A 12,777-nucleotide genomic window follows, 5' to 3' on the forward strand; every position below is an offset into this window, starting at 1 on the left:
TGATATCACGTATACGTGTTACCTAAAAATTGATATTAATGAACTTATTTCCACAGAGAAGGACACTCACGTATTCAGAACACAAACTTGTGGTTAACCAAGCGGAAAGGTGTGACGAATGTATAACGGAGGATATTGGGTTTTAACAGACATATGCTAATACTTATAAAATATAGAATCACCAAAAACATACCGAATACCAAGAGAGGTCTACACAACATTCTGTCATTACCTATATGGAAGAGGATCCAAACATGAAAAGATATATGTATCAATGAAACAGATTCTGTACACCTAGAACAAACACAACATTGCAATCAAATTTGCTCTGATAAAAATGAAAATTAAACTAAGAATACCAACAACAAATAAGTAGCCATAAGTTTTGGGGGGTTTGTCCTGGCACATTCCACTCTAATTTACAACCTACAAACAGGACTTCCAGGAAGGCTCTGTTGCCCTAGTAACCAGAGTTGGGAGTATAGACATGCGGCCGCCTTGTGGCCGTTTCCTGTAACAGCAGCTTTAAACCCAGTGCTAATGGTTACTTAATATTGACAATTACTACAGAGTTGTAAATGACACCTGCCCTCAAAAAGTATCCAGGTGTAGGTAATGGCCACAGGAATTCAGAACACGGCAAATTTTTCAAGGAAACAATTTGAAGAGGTAAGTTTTTCTGTTCAACTTTAAAAAAAAAGAAAAGAAAACGGACGTGGATTAAAAGCTCAATATCGGGAAGTATTAGATGCATGCAAATCTAAACTACGCAAAGGTATCACCACCCAACACTCCAAATGCCATCAGTAAAAAGTCTACAAACAATAAATGCTGAAGGGGTTTTAGAGGACTGTGTACCCTCTAGTTGCTGGTGGGATGTCAACTGGTATCAGCCAGTAGTGAGAACAGAATGGAGGTGCGTTTAAAGGTAAAAATTAGACTACCATATGATCTAGTAGCCCACTGCTGGGCCTATCCCCGGAGAAGACCAGAATCCAAAAGACACAGGCTGGCAATCCTGCACTGCATCAATATTTAGCATAGCCAAGAGTTGGAAGAAACCAAAATGTCCATCAACAGATGAATGCCCAAAGAAGAACTGGTCCATGTACACAATGGAATATTCAGCATGGAAAAGAATGAAACACTGCTCTTTGCAGCACCATAGATGAGCCTAGAGATAATCACAGAACATGAGGTAAGTCGGAAAGCAGATGACAAATATCCTCTGATATCACTTGTAGGTGTTACCTAACAACTGACACAAATGAACATATTTCCACAGAGAAAGACACTCACGGACTTGGAAAACAAACTATGGTTTTGTCAAACGAAAGCTGGGAGGAATGGATAAATGAAGATTAGGGTTACCATACGTATACAAATACATATTAAATACATATCTCAAAAAGACCAACCATATACCAAGGAAGGTCTACTGAACACGCTGTAATAATTTATACGGGGGCTTCCCTGGTGGCGCCATGGTTAAGAATCCGCCTGCCAGTGCAGGGGACACGGGTTCGATCCCTGGTCCAGGAAGATCCCACATGCTGCAGAGCAAATAAGCCCGTGCACCACAACTACTGAGCCTGCGCTCTAGAGCCCAGGAGCCACAACTACTGAGCCCATGTGCCACAACTACTGAAGCCCGCATGCCTAGAGACCATGCTCTGCAACAAGACAAGCCACTGCAGGGAGAAGCCCGTGCAGCGCAATGGAGAGTAGCCCCCACTCACCGCAACTAGAGAAAGCCCACATGCAGCAGCGAAGAGCCAACTCAGCCAAAAATAAATAATTAAATTAAATAAATTTATTAAAAAAATAATAGTAATTTACATGGGAAGAGGATCTGCACATGAATAGATATATATAATATTCAATTGAACCTGATTGTGCACACCTGGAACAAACACTATTCTAATCATTACCCCAATTTAAAAAATTAAAACCACGAACAACAATTAATGAGACATAAACTTATTGGGGTTATCCCTGGCACATTCCATTCTAATTTACAACCTAGGAAAACCACTTTCAGGAAGGCTCTTCTGCCCTCGTAACCAGATTTGGGAATGGAGAAATGCTGCCACCTGGTGGCCGTTTCCTACAAAAGCAGCTTTAAACACAGGGCTAACGGTCACTTAAGATTCACAGGAATTGTAGGGCTGTCAATGACACGTGTCGTCAAAAAATGTCCTGGGTAGGTAATGGCCAAAAAAGTTCACAACACAGAGAATTTTTCAAGAAAACAATTTGAAGAGGTAAGTTTTACTCACTCTTTTATTTCCAAAAAAAAGAGGAACATGGATAAAAGCTCAATATCAGGCATTATTGGTTGGATGCAAATCCAAACTACAAAAAGATGTCGCCACCCAATATTCAAAATGCCATCAGTAAAAAGTCTACAAACTATGAATGCTGACGGGTGTGTGGAGAAATGCATACCCGCTATGCTGTTGGTTGGAAGTAAACTGGTAACAGCTAATTAGGAGAACAGAATGGAGCTGCATTTATAAGGTAAAAATTGAGCTACCATATGATGCGGCCGATCCCCTAATGGGCCTATACCTTAAGAAGACCAGAATCGGAAAGACACAGACAGGCAAACATGCACTGCAGCAATATTTACAATAGCCTAGACATACAAGCAAACAAGATGTCCATCAACAGACAAATGGACAAAGAAGAAGTAGTGTATGTACCGATTTGAATATTAGCCTCGGAATAAAATGAACAATGCCATTTTCATGACTACAGATGAGCCTAGAAATAATCATATTAGGTCAAGTAAGTGAAAAGGCAATCACAAATATCCCATGATATCATTTATAGATGTTATCCTAAGATTGCTACCAATGAACATATTTCCACAGAGAAAGACACTCACAGACTTATAAACAAACTAATGGTTAACCAAAATGAAAGATGGGAGGATCGATAAATTAGGATTATGGGGGTAACATACATATACTAATATATGTTAACATACATACATTAACGTATGTTAAATGTCTATAAACATATAAACTATATGAATTATATAATCTCCAATATATATAAAGTATATAATGACCAAACACCTACCAAATACCAAGGGAGGTCTACTCAACACTCTGTAATAACATACATGGTAACAGGATCCGAAGATGAACAGATATATGTATGAATAATTGACCAGATTCTGTACTGCCAGACAATCACAAGACTCTAATCAAAATTACTCCAGTCAGAAATATAAATTCAATGTAAAAAACCAACATAAGTAAGGAGAAATAAACTGGGGGTTTGTCTGAGCACATTCTACTCTAATTTACAACCGAGAAACACGACGTCCAGGAAGACTCTGTTGCCCTAGTAACAAGAGTTGAGAACGTAATAATGCTGCCGCTTTGTGGCTGTTTCCCACAGCAGCAGCTTTCAACACGGTGCTAATGGTCACTTAACATTCACAAGGACTGCAGGGCTGTAAATGACACCTGCCCTCAAAAAATGCCCTGGGGTAGGGAATAGCCAAGAAAATTCAACACCTGACAAATTTTGCAAGAAGTCAATATGAAGAGGGAAGTTGTTCTCACTCTTTTAAAAAAAGGAAAAAAGAAAAAAAAGGACATGTGTAAAGCTCAGTATAAGGAATTATTAGGCTCATGCAAATCCAACCTCCGAAAAGGTTTCACCGCACACCAGTCAAATGACCATCAGCAAAAAGTCTACAAACTATAAATGCTGAAGGGGTTTTAGAGAACTGTGTACCTTCTAGCTGCTGGTGGGATGGAAAGTGGTAACAGCACTAATGAAAACTGAATGGAGCTGCTTTAAAAGGTAAAAATTGAGCTACCATATGATCCGGCAGGGCCCCTTCTGGGCCTATAACCTAAGACCACCAGAATCGGAAAGACAGAGGCAGGCAAATGTGCACTGCAGCAATATTTAAATAGCCAAGACATGGACGCAAAAAAAAAAGGTCCATAAACCGATGAATGGACAAAGAAGACGTGGTATATGTACAGAATGGAATGTTAGTCACGAAAAAAATCAAACAGTGCCGTTTGCAGCACCACAGACGAGCCTACAGATAATCACACAACGTGAAGTAAGTCAAAATGCGAAAGACAAATGTCCCATGATATCACTTATGTTATCTGAAAATTCATAAAAATGAACATATTTCCATAGAGAAAGACAGTCTCAGATTGAGAAGGCAAACTTATGGTTAAGCCAGTGAAAAGGTGTGACGAATGCATAAATTCGGATATTGGGTTAACAAACATATACTAATACATATAAAATATATCATCACCCAAGACCTATGGAATACCAAGAGGGGTCTACTCAACACTCTGTAATAACCTACATGGAAAAGGACACAAAGATCAAGATATATATATGTGTAGGTGTAAATGAACAAGATTCTGCACACCTAGAACAAACGACATTTTAAAATCCAATTTGCTCTGATCAATACTAAAAATTAAAGACATAAACAAGAATTAAGGAGGCTGAAACTTATGGGGGCTTGTCCTGGCACATTCCACTCTAATCTGCAACCTAAAAGCACAACTTGCAGGAAGGTTCTGTTTCCCTAGCAAGCAGAGTTGGTAACGCAGAAATGCTGCCACCCTAAGGCCGTTTCCTCAAACAGCAGCTTTAAATCCACTGCTAATGGTCACTAATATTGCCAAGGACTGCAGGGGTGTAAACGAGACATGCCCTCCAAAAATGTCCTGGGGTACGGAATGGCCAAAAAATTCAAACAGAGCAAATTTTTCAACAAGGCAATTTGAAGGATGTTGATAAAAGCTCGACATCAGGAATTATTAGACACATGCAAATCCAACCTACCCAAAGGTATCACCTCACACCGGTCAGAATGACCATCAGCAAAAAGTCTACAAACAGTAGATGTTGAAGAAGTTGTGGAGAATAGCATAACCTCTAGGTCTAAGTGGGATGTAAACTGGTAACAGCCAATAAAAGGAATAGAATGGCAGTGCGTTTGAAGGTAAAAATTGAGTTACCATATGATCCAGAAGGCCCACTATTGGGCCTGTAACCTGTGAAGGCCAGAATCAAAAAGACACAGGATGGAAAATCGTGTAGTGCATCAGTATTTACAATAGCCAAGACATGGAAGCAACAAAAATGTCCATCATCAGATGAATGGACGAAAAAGAGGTCCACGTACACAATGCAATATTAGACAGGGAAAAGAATGAAACAATGCTGTTTGCAGCACCATAGATGAGGCTAGAGATAATCACACATCTTGAAGTAAGTCAGAAAGCGAGAGACACATATCCTATGATATCACGTATAGGTGTTACCTAAAAATTGATATTAATGAACTTATTTCCACAGAGAAGGACACTCACGTATTCAGAACACAAACTTGTGGTTAACCAAGCGGAAAGGTGTGACGAATGTATAACGGAGGATATTGGGTTTTAACAGACATATGCTAATACTTATAAAATATAGAATCACCAAAAACATACCGAATACCAAGAGAGGTCTACACAACATTCTGTCATTACCTATATGGAAGAGGATCCAAACATGAAAAGATATATGTATCAATGAAACAGATTCTGTACACCTAGAACAAACACAACATTGCAATCAAATTTGCTCTGATAAAAATGAAAATTAAACTAAGAATACCAACAACAAATAAGTAGCCATAAGTTTTGGGGGGTTTGTCCTGGCACATTCCACTCTAATTTACAACCTACAAACAGGACTTCCAGGAAGGCTCTGTTGCCCTAGTAACCAGAGTTGGGAGTATAGACATGCGGCCGCCTTGTGGCCGTTTCCTGTAACAGCAGCTTTAAACCCAGTGCTAATGGTTACTTAATATTGACAATTACTACAGAGTTGTAAATGACACCTGCCCTCAAAAAGTATCCAGGTGTAGGTAATGGCCACAGGAATTCAGAACACGGCAAATTTTTCAAGGAAACAATTTGAAGAGGTAAGTTTTTCTGTTCAACTTTAAAAAAAAAGAAAAGAAAACGGACGTGGATTAAAAGCTCAATATCGGGAAGTATTAGATGCATGCAAATCTAAACTACGCAAAGGTATCACCACCCAACACTCCAAATGCCATCAGTAAAAAGTCTACAAACAATAAATGCTGAAGGGGTTTTAGAGGACTGTGTACCCTCTAGTTGCTGGTGGGATGTCAACTGGTATCAGCCAGTAGTGAGAACAGAATGGAGGTGCGTTTAAAGGTAAAAATTAGACTACCATATGATCTAGTAGCCCACTGCTGGGCCTATCCCCGGAGAAGACCAGAATCCAAAAGACACAGGCTGGCAATCCTGCACTGCATCAATATTTAGCATAGCCAAGAGTTGGAAGAAACCAAAATGTCCATCAACAGATGAATGCCCAAAGAAGAAGTGGTCCATGTACACAATGGAATATTCAGCATGGAAAAGAATGAAACACTGCTCTTTGCAGCACCATAGATGAGCCTAGAGATAATCACAGAACATGAGGTAAGTCGGAAAGCAGATGACAAATATCCTCTGATATCACTTGTAGGTGTTACCTAACAACTGACACAAATGAACATATTTCCACAGAGAAAGACACTCACGGACTTGGAAAACAAACTATGGTTTTGTCAAACGAAAGCTGGGAGGAATGGATAAATGAAGATTAGGGTTACCATACGTATACAAATACATATTAAATACATATCTCAAAAAGACCAACCATATACCAAGGAAGGTCTACTGAACGCGCTGTAATAATTTATACGGGGGCTTCCCTGGTGGCGCCATGGTTAAGAATCCGCCTGCCAGTGCAGGGGACATGGGTTCGATCCCTGGTCCAGGAAGATCCCACATGCTGCAGAGCAAATAAGCCCGTGCACCACAACTACTGAGCCTGCGCTCTAGAGCCCAGGAGCCACAACTACTGAGCCCATGTGCCACAACTACTGAAGCCCGCATGCCTAGAGACCATGCTCTGCAACAAGACAAGCCACTGCAGGGAGAAGCCCGTGCAGCGCAATGGAGAGTAGCCCCCACTCACCGCAACTAGAGAAAGCCCACATGCAGCAGCGAAGAGCCAACTCAGCCAAAAATAAATAATTAAATTAAATAAATTTATTAAAAAAATAATAGTAATTTACATGGGAAGAGGATCTGCACATGAATAGATATATATAATATTCAATTGAACCTGATTGTGCACACCTGGAACAAACACTATTCTAATCATTACCCCAATTTAAAAAATTAAAACCACGAACAACAATTAATGAGACATAAACTTATTGGGGTTATCCCTGGCACATTCCATTCTAATTTACAACCTAGGAAAACCACTTTCAGGAAGGCTCTTCTGCCCTCGTAACCAGATTTGGGAATGGAGAAATGCTGCCGCCTCGTGGCCGTTTCCTACAAAAGCAGCTTTAAACACAGGGCTAACGGTCACTTAAGATTCACAGGAATTGTAGGGCTGTCAATGACACGTGTCGTCAAAAAATGTCCTGGGTAGGTAATGGCCAAAAAAGTTCACAACACAGAGAATTTTTCAAGAAAACAATTTGAAGAGGTAAGTTTTACTCACTCTTTTATTTCCAAAAAAAAGAGGAACATGGATAAAAGCTCAACATCAGGCATTATTGGTTGGATGCAAATCCAAACTACAAAAAGATGTCGCCACCCAATATTCAAAATGCCATCAGTAAAAAGTCTACAAACTATGAATGCTGACGGGTGTGTGGAGAAATGCATACCCGCTATGCTGTTGGTTGGAAGTAAACTGGTAACAGCTAATTAGGAGAACAGAATGGAGCTGCATTTATAAGGTAAAAATTGAGCTACCATATGATGCGGCCGATCCCCTAATGGGCCTATACCTTAAGAAGACCAGAATCGGAAAGACACAGACAGGCAAACATGCACTGCAGCAATATTTACAATAGCCTAGACATACAAGCAAACAAGATGTCCATCAACAGACAAATGGACAAAGAAGAAGTAGTGTATGTACCGATTTGAATATTAGCCTCGGAATAAAATGAACAATGCCATTTTCATGACTACAGATGAGCCTAGAAATAATCATATTAGGTCAAGTAAGTGAAAAGGCAATCACAAATATCCCATGATATCATTTATAGATGTTATCCTAAGATTGCTACCAATGAACATATTTCCACAGAGAAAGACACTCACAGACTTATAAACAAACTAATGGTTAACCAAAATGAAAGGTGGGAGGATCGATAAATTAGGATTATGGGGGTAACATACATATACTAATATATGTTAACATACATACATTAACGTATGTTAAATGTCTATAAACATATAAACTATATGAATTATATAATCTCCAATATATATAAAGTATATAATGACCAAACACCTACCAAATACCAAGGGAGGTCTACTCAACACTCTGTAATAACATACATGGTAACAGGATCCGAAGATGAACAGATATATGTATGAATAATTGACCAGATTCTGTACTGCCAGACAATCACAAGACTCTAATCAAAATTACTCCAGTCAGAAATATAAATTCAATGTAAAAAACCAACATAAGTAAGGAGAAATAAACTGGGGGTTTGTCTGAGCACATTCTACTCTAATTTACAACCGAGAAACACGACGTCCAGGAAGACTCTGTTGCCCTAGTAACAAGAGTTGAGAACGTAATAATGCTGCCGCCTTGTGGCTGTTTCTCACAACAGCAGCTTTCAACACCGCCAAATGTCACTTAATATTCACAAGGACTGCAGGGCTGTAAATGACACCTGCCCTCAAAAAATGTCCTTGGGTAGGGAATAGCCAAGAAAATACAACACATGACAAATTTTTCAAGAAGTCAATATGAAGAGGGAAGTTGTACTCACTCTTTAAAAAACAAGAAAAATAGAAAGAAATGGACATGCCTAAAGTGCAGTATAAGGAATTATTAGACGCATGCAAATCAACCTCCGAAAAGGTTTCACCGCACACCAGTCAAATGACCATCAGCAAAAAGTCTACAAACTATAAATGCTGAAGGTGTTTTAGAGAACTGTGTACCTTCTAGCTGCTGGTGGGATGGAATGTGGTAACAGCACTAATGAAAATAGAATGGAGGTGATTTAAAAGGTAAAAATTGAGTTACCATATGATCCGGCAGGGCAACTTCTGGGCCTATAACTTAAGACCACCAGAATCGGAAAGACAGAAGCAGGCAAATGTGCACTGCAGCAATATTTAAATAGCCAAGACATGGAAGCAAAAAAAGGTCCATGAACAGATAAATGGACAAAGAACAAGTGGTATATGTACAGAATGGAATATTAGCCAGGAAAAAAATAAAACAATGCCATTTGCAGCACCACAGATGAGGCTAGAGATAATCACACAACTTGAAATAAGTCAGAAAGCAAGAGACACATATCCTATGATATCACGTATAGGTGATTCCGGAAAATTGATATTAATGAACTTATTTCCACAGAGGAGGACAGTCACGTATTCAGAACACAAACTTGTGGTTAACCAAGCGGAAAGGTGTGACGAATGTATAACGCAGGATATTGGGTTTTAATAGACATATGGTAATATTTATAAAATATAGAATCACCAAACACATACCAAATACCAAGAGAGGTCTACACAACATTCTGTAAAGCCTATATGGAACAGGATCCAAACATGAAAAGATATATGTATAAATGAAACAGATTCTGTACACCTAGAACAAACACAACATTGCAATCAAATTTGCTCTGATAAAAATGAAAATTAAACTAAGAATACCAACAACAAATAAGTAGCCATAAGTTTTGGGGGGTTTGTCCTGGCGCATTCCACTCTAATTTACAACCTAGGAAAACCACTTTCAGGAAGGCTCTTCTGCCCTCGTAACCAGATTTGGGAATGGAGAAAGGCTGCCGCCTGGTGGCCTTTTCCCACAACAGCAGCTTTAAACACAGGGCTAACGGTCACTTAAGATTCTCAGCAAGGGTAGACCTGTAAATGACACGTGTCCTCAAAAAATGTCCTGGGCAGGTAATGGCCAAAACAGTTCACAACACAGAGAATTTTTCAAGAAAACAATTTGAAGAGGTAAGTTTTACTCACTCTTTTATTTCCAAAAAAAAGAGGAACATGGATAAAAGCTCAATATCAGGCATTATTGGTTGGATGCAAATCCAAACTACAAAAAGATGTCGCCACCCAATATTCAAAATGCCATCAGTAAAAAGTCTACAAACTATGAATGCTGACGGGTGTGTGGAGAAATGCATACACGCTATGCTGTTGGTTGGAAGTAAACTGGTAACAGCTAATTAGGAGAACAGAATGGAGCTGCATTTATAAGGTAAAAATTGAGCTACCATATGATGCGGCCGATCCCCTAATGGGCCTATACCTTAAGAAGACCAGAATCGGAAAGACACAGACAGGCAAACATGCACTGCAGCAATATTTACAATAGCCTAGACATGCAAGCAAACAAGATGTCCATCAACAGACAAATGGACAAAGAAGAAGTAGTGTATGTACCGATTTGAATATTAGCCTCGGAATAAAATGAACAATGCCATTTTCATGACTACAGATGAGCCTAGAAATAATCATATTAGGTCAAGTAAGTGAAAAGGCAATCACAAATATCCCATGATATCATTTATAGATGTTATCCTAAGATTGCTACCAATGAACATATTTCCACAGAGAAAGACACTCACAGACTTATAAACAAACTAATGGTTAACCAAAATGAAAGGTGGGAGGATCGATAAATTAGGATTATGGGGGTAACATACATATACTAATATATGTTAACATACATACATTAACGTATGTTAAATGTCTATAAACATATAAACTATATGAATTATATAATCTCCAATATATATAAAGTATATAATGACCAAACACCTACCAAATACCAAGGGAGGTCTACTCAACACTCTGTAATAACATACATGGTAACAGGATCCGAAGATGAACAGATATATGTATGAATAATTGACCAGATTCTGTACTGCCAGACAATCACAAGACTCTAATCAAAATTACTCCAGTCAGAAATATAAATTCAATGTAAAAAACCAACATAAGTAAGGAGAAATAAACTGGGGGTTTGTCTGAGCACATTCTACTCTAATTTACAACCGAGAAACACGACGTCCAGGAAGACTCTGTTGCCCTAGTAACAAGAGTTGAGAACGTAATAATGCTGCCGCTTTGTGGCTGTTTCCCACAGCAGCAGCTTTCAACACGGTGCTAATGGTCACTTAACATTCACAAGGACTGCAGGGCTGTAAATGACACCTGCCCTCAAAAAATGCCCTGGGGTAGGGAATAGCCAAGAAAATTCAACACCTGACAAATTTTGCAAGAAGTCAATATGAAGAGGGAAGTTGTACTCACTCTTTTAAAAAAAGGAAAAAAGAAAAAAAAGGACATGCGTAAAGCTCAGTATAAGGAATTATTAGGCTCATGCAAATCCAACCTCCGAAAAGGTTTCACCGCACACCAGTCAAATGACCATCAGCAAAAAGTCTACAAACTATAAATGCTGAAGGGGTTTTAGAGAACTGTGTACCTTCTAGCTGCTGGTGGGATGGAAAGTGGTAACAGCACTAATGAAAACTGAATGGAGCTGCTTTAAAAGGTAAAAATTGAGCTACCATATGATCCGGCAGGGCCCCTTCTGGGCCTATAATCTAAGAAAACCAGAATCGGAAAGACAGAGGCAGGCAAATGTGCACTGCAGCAATATTTAAATAGCCAAGACATGGACGCAAAAAAAAAAGGTCCATAAACCGATGAATGGACAAAGAAGACGTGGTATATGTACAGAATGGAATGTTAGCCACGAAAAAAATCAAACAGTGCCGTTTGCAGCACCACAGACGAGCCTACAGATAATCACACAACGTGAAGTAAGTCAAAATGCGAAAGACAAATGTCCCATGATATCACTTATGTTATCTGAAAATTCATAAAAATGAACATATTTCCATAGAGAAAGACAGTCTCAGATTGAGAAGGCAAACTTATGGTTAAGCCAGTGAAAAGGTGTGACGAATGCATAAATTCGGATATTGGGTTAACAAACATATACTAATACATATAAAATATATCATCACCCAAGACCTATGGAATACCAAGAGGGGTCTACTCAACACTCTGTAATAACCTACATGGAAAAGGACACAAAGATCAAGATATATATATGTGTAGGTGTAAATGAACAAGATTCTGCACACCTAGAACAAACGACATTTTAAAATCCAATTTGCTCTGATCAATACTAAAAATTAAAGACATAAACAAGAATTAAGGAGGCTGAAACTTATGGGGGCTTGTCCTGGCACATTCCACTCTAATCTGCAACCTAAAAGCACAACTTGCAGGAAGGTTCTGTTTCCCTAGCAAGCAGAGTTGGTAACGCAGAAATGCTGCCACCCTAAGGCCGTTTCCTCAAACAGCAGCTTTAAATCCACTGCTAATGGTCACTAATATTGCCAAGGACTGCAGGGGTGTAAACGAGACATGCCCTCCAAAAATGTCCTGGGGTACGGAATGGCCAAAAAATTCAAACACAGCAAATTTTTCAACAAGGCAATTTGAAGGATGTTGATAAAAGCTCGACATCAGGAATTATTAGACACATGCAAATCCAACCTACCCAAAGGTATCACCTCACACCGGTCAGAATGACCATCAGCAAAAAGTCTACAAACAGTAGATGTTGAAGAAGTTGTGGAGAATAGCATAACCTCTAGGTCTAAGTGGGATG

This window comes from Balaenoptera borealis, assembly GCF_965194805.1.
Source record: "Balaenoptera borealis genome assembly, chromosome: 7".
NCBI classification, from domain to species: Eukaryota; Metazoa; Chordata; class Mammalia; order Artiodactyla; family Balaenopteridae; genus Balaenoptera; species Balaenoptera borealis.